Source organism: Rhinoraja longicauda, chromosome 38 (assembly GCF_053455715.1).
Source record: "Rhinoraja longicauda isolate Sanriku21f chromosome 38, sRhiLon1.1, whole genome shotgun sequence".
Lineage (NCBI taxonomy): Eukaryota > Metazoa > Chordata > Chondrichthyes > Rajiformes > Arhynchobatidae > Rhinoraja > Rhinoraja longicauda.
The window spans coordinates 2,473,830-2,486,360 of NC_135990.1; the positions used below are offsets into that span (position 1 = coordinate 2,473,830).

Below are 12,531 nucleotides of genomic sequence, written 5' to 3' on the forward strand. Positions count from 1 at the left end.
GAGCAGGGAGGTTCTGCTGCAGTTGTACAGGGCCTTGGTGAGACCGCACCTGGAGTATTGTGTGCAGTTTTGGTCTCCTAACCTGAGGAAAGACGTTCTTGCCTTAGAGGGAGTACAGAGAAGGTTCACCAGATTAATCCCTGGGATGGCGGGACTTGCATATGAGGAAAGACTGGATAGACTGGGCTTGTACTCGCTGGAATTTAGAAGACTGAGGGGGGATCTTATAGAAACATATAAAATTCTTAAGGGGTTGGAGAGGCTAGATGCGGGAAGATTGTTCCTGATGTTGGGGGAGTCCAGAACCAGGGGTCACAGCTTAAGGATAAGGGGGAAGTCTTTTAGGACCGAGATGAGAAAACATTTCTTCACACAGAGAGTGGTGAGTCTGTGGAATTCTCTGCCACAGAAGGTAGTTGAGGCCAGTTAATTGGCTATATTTAAGAGGGAGTTAGATGTGGCCCTTGTGGCTAAAGGGATCAGGGGGTATGGAGAGAAGGCAGGTACAGGATACTGAGCTGGATGATCAGCCATGATGATATTGAATGGCGGTGCAGGCTCGAAGGGCCGAATGGCCTACTCCTGCACCTATTTTCTATGTTTCTATGTTTCTATGTTTCAACAGCCTGACCGCGGGAGAAGACGGCAGGGGAAGAGAAAATACATTCTGGCCTTCCATCACAGTGAGGAGGGGACTGGAGGAGACTCACTGTGATGGATGTTTCTTTTTTTGGTTTGTGGTTGTGTGTGTAATTGCTTATTTTATTGCTCTTATTGTTGGACTGTGGGTGACGAAATCTCGTCCAAAAGACTTGGGCTTTTTTGGATGACAATAAAGATAATTCTGATTCTGATTCTTTCTTCGATTTAAACCGGCATCTGCAGTTCTTTCCTACACGAACCTGTATTCCTTTGGAGAGTGGGAGGGAACCGGAGAACACGGGGAAAACCTCCAAGGCCGTCAGCAGTCATCAACTTAATAGTTGTCCATTGTTTAATGCAGCCCATTGCTTTTTGTTCTTTGAATGAGGACAGAGTATATGGTGCTGTAAGGCAGCAGCTCTACCGCTGAATCTTTGCGTCACTCCAGGCAGACGATAAATTTCCTCCGGAGAAGGACAGCACGAAACATCTGGGTCCACAACAATCATGCCCCGTGACTGATACTTCTCGTTTCAGATTCACTTGGCTAAGTTTAAACTTTGCTAGTGCTGTGTGTGTGTTTGTACATCATCCTATCCCTTGATAATAGACAATAGACAATAGGTGCAGGAGGAGGCCATTCGGCCCTTCGAGCCAGCACCGCCATTCAATGTGATCATGGCTGATCATTCCCAATCAGTACCCCATTCCTGCCTTCTCCCCATACCTCCTGACTCCGCTATCCTTAAGAGCTCTATCCAGCTCTCTCTTGAATGCATTCAGGGAATTGGCCTCCACTGCCTTCTGAGGCAGAGAATTCCACAGATTCACAAGTCTCTGACTGAAAAAGTTTTTCCTCATGACTGGACAGAGTGTAACCATCTCTCTGCCACTCCCTAGCAATATATATAGTCATATATTTAGGGTTGCCAACTTCCTCACACCCAAATACAGGACAAAGGGTGACGTCACCGCCCCGCGCCCCACGTGACCTCACCCAGCCAGTGGCCACGTGCTCCCGCTCCACTAATGGCGGCTGCCTGTCTGCCTCTTTGTGTCTCTCTTGGGTTCAAACCAACATCTGCAGTTCCTTCCTACACAATATTCATACCGCTGGGGTGTAAGCTGCCCATGTGAAATATAAGGTGCTGTTCCTCCAGTTTGTGTGCTGGTGTATCTCAGTGGGTTCGGCAGCAGCCATTACGCACTGCAATCTACCCTGCCCTGAGCACACAGCCCTTCACAACGTCCTAGGTTCTGCAGTTCCTTGAGTGTAGAGGACACAAATGATCCCTGTGTCATACAGTGATACAGTGTGGAAACAGAGAAACATAGAAAATAGGAATAGGCCATTCGGCCCTTCGAGCCAGCACCGTCATTCAATATAATCATGGCTGATCATCCAAAATGATCAGGCCGTGGGCCCTGCAGACCGCAACATCGGGAGCTCGCAGGTCCCTGGCTGGCGACCGGCGTTCGGGAGCTCCAGCCGTAGCAGCTTCGACCGCCCCAAAGCGCGAGGTTCGATCGACCCGCTCGCAGGACCTCCATCGCCCTGTGTGGCTCGGCCCTGGAACCTTCCATCACCCGGTGGGGGCTCAGGACCTTCATCGCCCTGCGTGGCTCGGCCGCGGCACTTTCCATCACCCGGTGGGGGCTCAGGACCTTCATCGGCCTACTCGGCTCGGCCCTGGGACTTTCCATCGCCCGGCGGGGGCTTCAAAAGTCGGGAGCCTCGATCGCCTCGAGGCAGCAGTTTGACTGCCTGACCGCGGGAAAAGAATGAGGAGGAGATAAGACTTTTCTCTGCCTTCCATCACAGTGAGGGTGTGCCTGGAGCAATCACTGTGATGGTTGTTTGTGTTAAATTGTAATTGTGTGTCTTGTGTTCTTTATTGTTGACTGCCGGACCCTGACGTGAGAGGACGCTGGCGCTGTTTGTTTGCCGCTTCTCCGTCAGGACAAATCTTTTATTTGTTTGTTTGTTTTTATGTCTCATTTGCTCTGTAAAGCGTCTTTGAGTATCTTGAAAAGTGCTATATAAAATAAATGTATTATTATTATTAGTTATTTCACAAAATGCTGGAGTAACTCAGCAGGACAGGCAGCATCTCAGGAGAGAAGGAATGGGTGACGTTTCGGGTCGAGACCCTTCTTCAGGTATATATAAGATCTATAAGATCTTCAGATCTATAAGATCACCACTCATCCTCCTGCGCTCCAAGAAATAGAGTCCCATCTGCTCAACCTCTGCCTGTAGAATCAGAATCAGAATGACCTTTATTGTCATTTAAAAAAAAGTATTTTGGATGAGATTTCGTCACCCACAGTCCAATAAGAGCAGTAAAATAAGCAATTACACACACAACCACAAACCAACACAAAACAAAAAAAGAAACATCCATCACAGTGAGTCTGGACCCTCTAGTCCTGGCAACATCTTTGTAAACAAAATGCTGGAGTAACTCAGCAGGTCAGGCAGCATCTCGGGAGAGATGGAATGGGTGACGTTTTGGGCGTCTCAACCCGAAACGTCACCCATTCCTTCTCTCCTGAGATGCTGCCTGACCTGCTGAGTTACTCCAGCATTTTGTAAATAAATACCTTCGATTTGTACCAGCATCTGAAGTTATCTTCTTATATAACAATAGACAATAGGTGCAGGAGTAGGCCATTCGGCCCTTCGAGCCAGCACCGCCATTCAATGTGATCATGGCTGATCATTCACAATCAGTACCCCGTTCCTGCCTTCTCCCCATACCCTCTGACTCCACTATCCTTAAGAGCTCTATCTAGCTGTCTCTTGAATGCATTCAGAGAATTGGCCTCCACTGCCCTCTGAGGCAGAGAATTCCACAGATTCACAGCTCTCTGACTGAAAAAGTTTTTCCTCGTCTCAGTTCTAAATCTCATCTCTGAACAACATCTTTGTAAATCTCTGCAACTTGTAACTGAGTTTGGTTATTGAAGATGCAGGAGGGGTGGGTGAGGGGGTGGTGATTCTGGTTTGGGGTGGAGTTGAGTTACACAACTCCTGTGCAGGGCAGGAGATGCGGAGCCGCTATTGGAAACTCCTTCAAACTGTTGCCTTTGCAAACCAATGAAAAGTAGCTGAGAACCGTTTCTCCCAGCGTGGTGACACCACCGGCCCCAGGAAAGATTGCAGGAGCTTGCTCCACACACATACACGTTAATTGCACCGAAGGTTTGGACCCTGTGGCTGTGTTGTGTTGTGTGGGGTTCCTGCTAAGCCTGAGTTGGCTTGGCGTTTGCAGGCTTGGCTTGGCTTGGCTTGTAGCGCCCAGAGTCGGGGGAGACCACAGCCAGACTCCCCTCTACCCCGGCCACGCCTCGCAGGGTAAGGTCCACATTAACGCTGAAATGCTCTACAAAACTGGGACGAGAAGGGAGGGGAGGGCTGACGGAAACGGTGGGTCACAAAGAGGAAGTCTGGTGAATCCAAACTGAAGATATTTCACAATTGCATCTTAAAATGCAATCACATCTCGCCTTTGAGTGAGTGAGTGAGTGGGTGAGTGAGTGGGTGAGCAGTCTTTCCAATCTCCAGTTTTAACTTTAGTTTCTTCTCTAGGTACAAAGCACTTGACTCTCCCCTGACCCAGGCTCACACTTCCTTTGTGTTGGAAGCAGCTGCAGACATTGCTGGTTTAAACAGTGGACACAAAAAGCTGGAGTAACTCAGCGGGACAGACAACATCTCTGGAGAGAAGGCAGAGGTAATGTTTCGGGTCCAGACCCCTTCCTCGTTTTAACTGTCTTGTTCCAAGTGGGTTTATTCACAAAATGCTGGAGTAACTCAGCAAATCGATTTGTACCAGCATCTGCAGTTATTTTCTTATACTACTTGTTCCAAGTGGGGATTGTTTCTGGAACTACTAAAGAACTGTTCTGCTGTGTGCCAGCAAAACTATTTCACCCCGAAATGTGTATGGGTTGGGACAAATTATCAGCTTCAAACACTCAGGATTGTTTGTACCTGCCCCCTGGGTTACTTTGTCTTTAACAACACGAGCAGATCAATAGACAATAGACGCCCCATGACTGATACTTCTCATTTCAGATTCACTTAGCTAAGTTTAAACTTTGCTAGTGCTGTTTTTACATCATCCTATCCCTTGATAATAGACAATAGGTGCAGGAGTAGGCCATTCGGCCCTTCGAGCCTGTACGCACCGCCATTCAATGTGATCATGGCTGATCATTCTCAATCAGTACCCCGTTCCTGCCTTCTCCCCCATACCCCCTGACTCCGCTATCCTTAAGAGCTCTATCTAGCTCTCTCTTGAATGCATTCAGAGAATTGGCCTCCACTGCCTTCTGAGGCAGAGAATTCCACAGATTCACAACTCTCGCTCAACCCTTCAAACATGTTCTGTATTCTTTGAAAGTGTTGGCACATCCCTAGCCACCGTTATAACTCCTTTGATATCAAAAATCTCGCCGAGCCATAACTTGTAATTTTACAAGACATTATTGGTGAGGCCACATTTAAAGTGTTATACATAAATGCAAAAATGCTGGAGTAACACAGTGGGACAGGCAGCATCTCTGGAGGGAAGGAACTGTAATCCATTCCTTCTCTCCAGAGATGCTGCCTGTCCCGCTGAGTTACTCCAGCACTTTGTGTCTACTGTGTAAACCAGCATCTGCAGTTCCTCCCTACACATTTAGAGTATTGTGTTCAGTTTTCTTCACCCTGTTATAGGAAAGATGTTAAGCTGGAAAGGGTGCAGAGAAGATTTATCAGGATGTTGCCTGGACCTGGGGGCCTGAGCTTTCTGGAGAGGTTGAGCAGGCTGGGACTCTATTCCTTGGAGTGCAGGATGAGGGGTAATCTTATAGATAGGGTAATTGCACAGAGCCCTTTGTTTAAGCTAGGGCAGTCAAGGTTTAAGGTGAGAGGGAAAAGATTTAATAGGAACCTGAGGGGCAACGTTTCTTAAGCTTAGGGTGGTGGGTGTTTGGAACGAGCTGCAGGAGGAGGCAAATGTGGCAGGTACTATCACAATGATTTTAAAAACTTGGGAGAGGAACATGGATAGGAAAGTTTTAGAAAGGTATATGGGCCAAACGCAGCCAGGTGGGACTAGTGTAGATGGGGCATGTTGGTCGGCATATGCCTCACAGTCCCAGAGATCTAGGTTTGATCCTGATCGCGGGTACTGTCTGTGTAGAGTTTCCACGTTCTCCCTGTGACCGCTGGGTTTTGTCCGGGTGCTCCGGTTTCCTCCTACAACCCAAAGAGGTGTAGGTTAATTGGCCCTCTGTAAATTGCCCCCTAGTGTGCCGGGAGTGGTTGAGAAACTGGGATACCATAGAACTAGTGTGGACGGGCGATCGTTGGGCGGTGTGGATTCGGTGGGCCGAAGGGCCTGTTTCCATGCTGACCTTTCAATCCATCAATTTGCCGTGGAGCTGCGTGACCCCTCGACAACAAGGCACATTAAAGACCAGCAGTAGAGTGGGAGGAGAACTTCTTCAACAGTTCAACAACAGAGCTTTATTTGTCATTCGGTACCAAGGTACCGAACGAAACTACATAGCAGTCACACAACAAAAAAAAGAACACAAGACACATGACCCCAACACAAACGTCCATCACAGTGACTCCAAACACCCCTTCACTGTGATGGAGGCAACAAAACTTCCACTCTCTTCCCCACGCCCACGGACAGACAGCTCGTCCCCGACCGACCCGCACAGTCCCCGCAAGGGGATGGAAGTCCCCGCGGCCGAGCCGCACCAGGCGCTGAAACGTCCCGCGGCCGAGCCGGGCGATGTTAGGTCCCGCGGCCGAGTCGCACCGGGCGCTGAAACGTCCCGCGGCCGAGCCGGGCGATGGAAGTCCCCGCGGCCGAGTCTCACCGGGCGCTGAAACTGCTCTTCCTAGCCAGGCGCTGAGGGGATTTTTTAGATTTTTTTTTAGATCCCCAGCGATCCCCGCACATTAACACTATCCTACACACACTAGGGACAATGTTTACATTTGCCCAGCCAATTAACCTACAAACCTGTACGTCTTTGGAGTGTGGGAGGAAACCGAAGATCTCGGAGAAAACCCACGCAGGTCACGGGGAGAACGTACAAACTCCGTACAGACGGCGCCCGTAAGTCAGGATCGAACCTGAGTCTCTGGCGCTGCATTCGCTGTAAGGCAGCAACTCTACCGCTGCGCCACCATGCCACCCGTAAGGGGTAGGCCATTTAGAACTGAGATGAGGAAAAACTTTTTCAGTCAGAGAGTTGTGAATCTGTGGAATTGTCTGCCTCAGAAGGCAGCGGAGGCCAATTCTCTGAATGGATTCAAGAGAGAGCTGGATAGAGCTCTTAAGGATAGCGGAGTCAGGGGGTATGGGGAGAAGGCAGGAACGGGGTACTGATTGAGAATGATCAGCCATGATCACATTGAATGGCGGTGCTGGCTCGAAGGGCCGAATGACCTCCTCCTGCACCTATTGTCTATCGTACAATATTCACAGGGGAGCAGCAGTGTAATTGGTGTAAAAGTAATTAATGTTCCCCAGTGTGCAAGAGGATGAGTGTACGATGCTTGCAAGGAAAGAGCTGGCAAGAAAGTGGAAAAGCTTTCCTTGTTGACCTAAGCTACCTTCGTCAATCAGACTTGTGTTAAAGTCTTCACGAGGCTTCAGTGGCACCTGGCTCTGTGACGGGAAGTTAACCATTTGTCAGAATTTTTCCCTCCGTGTATCGCCAATCCTCAATTGCGACGTGCGTAATTGTGAATAACAGAGTCCATGTGCGAGGCTGTGGCCCACCCAAAAGTCTCCGCCAACTGACCTACTTTAGGTTCCGGCTAGGAAGAGCAGTTTTAAAACTCGCATTCTCCTTTCAAAACCTCTTCCCCGCCCCTATTTCTCATAATCATTTATGTTTGCACGTTGTGTAGGAAAGAAGTGCAGATGCTGGTTTAAATCGAAGGTAGACACAAAACGCTGGAGTAACTCAGCGGGTCGGGCAGCATCACTGGAGGGAAGCAATGGGTGACGTTTCGGGTCGAGACCCTTCTTGAGACTGATGTGTTTGCACATTGATCAGACAGGTTCTCATCTCTGACTGGTATCAGTAAAGCAGACAGCTTTCTAGGCCAACTGGTAGTCTTGCGATCAGTGCCAATGACTATATAAGTTGTAGGAGCAGAATGAGGCCATTTGGCCCATCAAGGACGGCACGGTGGCGCAGCGGTAGAGTTGCTGCCTCACAGCGCCAGTTGTAGGAGCAGAATGAGGCCATTTGGCCCATCAAGGACGGCACGGTGGCGCAGCGGTAGAGTTGCTGCCTCACAGCGCCGGAGACCCGGGTTCGATCCTGACTACGGGTGCTGCCTGTACGGAGTTTGTACGTTCTGCCCCTGACCGCGTGGGTTTCCTCCGGGTGCTCCGGTTTCCTCCCACATTCCAAAGGCGTACAGGTTTGTAGGATAATAGGCTTGGTAAAATTGTAAATTGTCCCTAGTCTGTGTAGGTTGGTGTTTGTGTGCAGAGCCCCAGCAATTGAATATTATTTTAGGGGATAAAAGCACTGGTATTGCTACAGAATCTCCTGCAAAATAATAGTTCTGTTCAGTTTAGTTTATTGTCACGTGTACCGAGGTACAGTGAACAGCTTTTGTTGCGTGCTAACCAGTCAGCAGAAAGACAATACATGATTACAGTCGAGCCGTTCACAGTGTATAGAGAGATTCAAGAGTGTGGAATGATTGTAATACGAGTTTGTAGATCTGATCCTGAAACTAGCACACAAATAGACGCCTGGGTTGGGCGCCATCTTGGAAGGTGGACACCATTAGACACCACCTTTTGTTTCAAAGCTTTTCTGAATGTACCGAGACATCGCCGTGCGATCATTTATCTTGGCAAAGAATTATGAATTCACAAGGTAAATTTCTCTAGCTGCTACTGATTACATGCAGGCTGTCTGATTTTTAGCAGATTAAAGATTAACAGGTAAACAAACAGTACAGTTAACCACTTGATGTTTTAATCAGTATCTAAACTCGCCTATTTATTCACAAAATGCTGGAGTAACACAGCAGGTCAGGCAGCATCTCTGGAGAGAAGGAATGGGTGACGTTTCGGGTCGAGATCCTTCTTCGGTTCTAGACCCAAAATGTCTGAAGAAGGGTCTCGACCCGAAACGTCGCCCATTCCTTCTCTCCTGAGATGCTGCCTGACCTGCTGAGTTACTCCAGCTTTTTGTGAATAATACCTTCGATTTGAACCAGCATCTGCAGTTACTTTCTTATCCAAACTAGCCAACGGTCAACATGGATAGACACAAAATGCTGGAGTAACTCAGCGGGACAGGCAGCATCTCTGGAGAGAAGGAATGGGTGACGTTTCAGGTCGAGACCCTTCTTCGTTTCTCGAACCAAAACATCTTCCATTCCTTCTCTCCAGAGATGCTGCCTGTCCCGCTGAGTTACTCCAGCATTTTGTGTCTATCTTCCAATTTCTTTACTGTATCTGAGGCATAAAAAAGCAAGGCCATAAACCCTGGCGCCAGTTGTGGTTTGGTGAGGAATTGACCTCAGTTGACTTGCGTTCCCCGTCTGAGGTTATACCTTCCTACATACTGGTCGGTATGGGTTCAGATTAACGACGGGATGTGATCTCATTCTGTTATTTTTACAACTTGCGTCTGGAAAAAAAAGCTGCCTGTTTCTTGAGAATCCAATATTGCCTCTCCTTCCTCACATGCTTTCAAAAAATAATTGCATTGCAGAGTTGTTGGTAGGATGAAAAATTGTTGCTTTGAAGAAAGGTGAAGAGTGGCACGGTGGCGCAGTGGTAGAGTTGCTGCCTCACAGCACCAGGGACCTGGGTTCGATCTCGACTACGGGTGCTGTCTGAGTGGAGTTTGTACGTTCTCCCCGTGACCTGCGTGTGTTTTCTCTGAGATCTTCGGTTTCCTCCCACACTCCAGGTTTGGAGTTTAATTGGCTTGGTATGAATGTAAATTGTCCCCAGTGTGTGTAGGGTAGTGTTGGTGTTCTTGGATCGCTGGTTGGTGCGGACCTGGTGGGCTGAAGGGCCTGTTTCTGTGCTGTATCTCTAAACTAAAGTTGTTTCCTTGCAACTTCCTCTTTGCTCTATCGTTGATACTTCAGTTTGAACTGATTATAACTATGTGTGGTATATTTGACCTGCTTGGCTTGCATGCAAAACAAAGCTTTCACTGTAGATAGACCCACAGAGCTGGAGTAACTCAGCGGGTCATGCAGCATCTCTGGAGAGGAATGGGTGATGTTTTGGGTCAAGACCCTTCTCGCCCATTCCTTCTCTCCAGAGATGCTGCCTGTCCCGCTGAGTTACTCCAGCTTTTTGTGTCTATCTTCAGTTTAAACCAGCATCTGCAGTTCCTTCCTACACAAAGCTTTTCACTGTATCTCGGTACACGTGACCATAATGAATCTGAACCAATGGTGGAGACTTGATTGAGGTGTGTAAGATTATGAGAGGAATCTTCCAACTTCTTTATGTGTACGAAGGAACTGCACACAATGGTGTACACCGAAGACAGATACTAAATTCAGACTGACGAAGGGTCTCGACCCGAAATGTCACCATTCCTTCGATCCAGAGATGCTGCAAGTCCCGCTGAGTTGCTCCAGCATTTTGTGTCGATCTTCCAATTTCTTTACTGTATCTGAGGCATTAAAAACCAAGGCCATAAACCCTGGTGCCAGTTGTGGTTTGGTGCAGAATTGACCTCAGTTGTACTTGCTTGCCTTGTCTGATTTTAATACACACTTCTTCCACGGCTGGAGTTTACATTATACTGGTTGACTGAACATTTTCTGACCATTACTGCAGATGTTCTTGGATTCTCCCAGGGAATAGGGTAATATTCTTTTAAGTATCTTTCTGTAAACACAGAATGCTCATTTCCTCCATTAAATTTCCACTGGAACCTCCGTCTGCAATCTATCTCGACAATCTGCTGAGCTGTTTATAGGGAGGGTCAACTGGCTCAGATGTATTGATTTGCGACATAGTTAATGTACATGCTTTGTTAGTTTGTACACACACACACACACACACACACACTCACACACACACACACACACACACACACACACACACACACACACACACACACACACACACACACACACACACACACACACACACACACACGTCCTTTGCTACATGAGTTACAAGATGGGGAACAGGAATTTGAGTCTTAGATGATTACAGTGTTGGAACATTGAATGTAGAACAGCTGAAGACGGACACAAAAAGCTGGAAAGTAACTCAGTGGGCCAGGCAGCATCTCTGGAGGACAGACACAAAAAGCTGGAGTAAGTCAGCAGGACAGGCAGCATCTCTGGAGAGAAGGAATGGGTGATGTTTCGGGTCGAGACCCTTCTTCAGGGCGGTAGAACAGCCCTCTGGCCCGCTCCAGACAGCAGGAGTACGTGCTGAGGGACACACTGAAGCTTGGTGCAGCCAACGCCAAGGCTCTGTGGGGGAGGACCACAGTCTAGGGTCCTTCCGCTGCTGGACATGGGGGGCAGGGTGTGGTGGAGAGAGACGCCCCTCAAACAAGGGAAGGGATACCACCCCAGGGGGCCACATGGGTGGCATGGGAGCTTGGTATAGGGATATGTCTAAACGCTACCCAATTCGGCGCTGATGAATGCATGTAGAGCCGCAAAACGTTATTGTTTTGTGTATATTTTAAATTGTGGATCATTTAATTTGATTAAATTGTCCCTAGTGTGGGCAGGGTAGTGTTAATGTGCCAGGATTGCTGGTTGGCACAGGCTCGGTGGGCCGAAGGGCCTGTTTCCGCGCTGCATCTCTAAACTAAAGTCCTGTAATGCTTGTACGTGAACTCGTGACTCTTAGAAACATAGAAAATAGGTGCAGGAGTAGGCCATTCGGCCCTTCGAGCCTGCACCGCCATTCAATATGATCATGGCTGATCATCCAACTCAGTATCCCGTACCTGCCTTCTCTCCATACCCCCTGATCCCTTTAGCCACAAGGGCCACATCTAACTCCCTCTTAAATATAGCCAATGAACTGGCCTCAACTACCTTCTGTGGCAGAGAATTCCACAGACTCACCACTCTCTGTGTGAAAAAAAACGTTCTCATCTCGGTCCTAATAGACTCCCCCCTTATCCTTAAACTGTGACCCCTTGTTCTGGACTTCCCCAACATCGGGAACAATCTTCCTGCATCTAGCCTCTTGTACTCAATGCCTGCACAATGAAGGCAAAAACAACATAAGACTTCTTTACCACTCTCTCTACTAGTGTGGCCACTTTCAGAGAGCTGGTGAGTTTTTTTAGCCAAGGGCATTGAGCAAGTACTTTCATTTATAGAGCACATTCGATCTCTGTGGATTCTCCAAAGTATTTTTGACCAGTTGGTTACTTTTAGAATTGTTCTTACTGATCTGAAGGCAAGACTGTTGGCACAGTGGTTAAATCACACGACGCGTACTCCTGAGGTTTAAGTAAAGAATCCAAAGGCATGAGTTCAAATCCCACCTTGGAAACTGTGGAATTTTAAAAGTGATCGTAATCTGAAATTTGGGAATCAACAACCAGTCACTGAGAGACATAAGAAAATAACTCAGATGCTGGTACAAATCGAAGGTATTTATTCACAAAATGCTGGATTAATTCAGCATCTCGGGCGAGAAGGAATGGGTGACGTTTCGGGTCGAGACCCTTCTTCAGACTGATGTCGGGGGGGGCGGGACAAAGGAAGGATATCATATATCATATATATACAGCCGGAAACAGGCCTTTTCGGCCCTCCAAGTCCGTGCCGCCCAGCGATCCCCGTACATTAACACTATCCTACACCCACTAGGGACAATTTTTTTATTTTTT

The 12,531-nt window shown here is 48.0% G+C and overlaps 1 protein-coding gene across 3 annotated transcripts in view; it reads left to right on the top strand.

Annotated features, from left to right (window-relative positions):
- The first annotated feature begins 3,824 nt into the window (after window positions 1-3,824).
- The window catches only part of LOC144610848 (CD276 antigen-like), a 110,972-nt gene continuing 102,265 nt past the window's right edge, over window positions 3,825-12,531 (top strand). The window contains exons 1-2 of one of the 3 annotated variants that reach the window (XM_078429816.1): window positions 3,825-4,000; window positions 4,235-4,379. The gene's annotated coding sequence lies outside the window, so the exon portion shown is untranslated. Of the gene's footprint in view, window positions 4,001-4,046; window positions 4,159-4,234; window positions 4,380-12,531 lie in introns of those variants that run through there. The other 2 variants (XM_078429817.1, XM_078429818.1) reach the window with 2 other exon arrangements.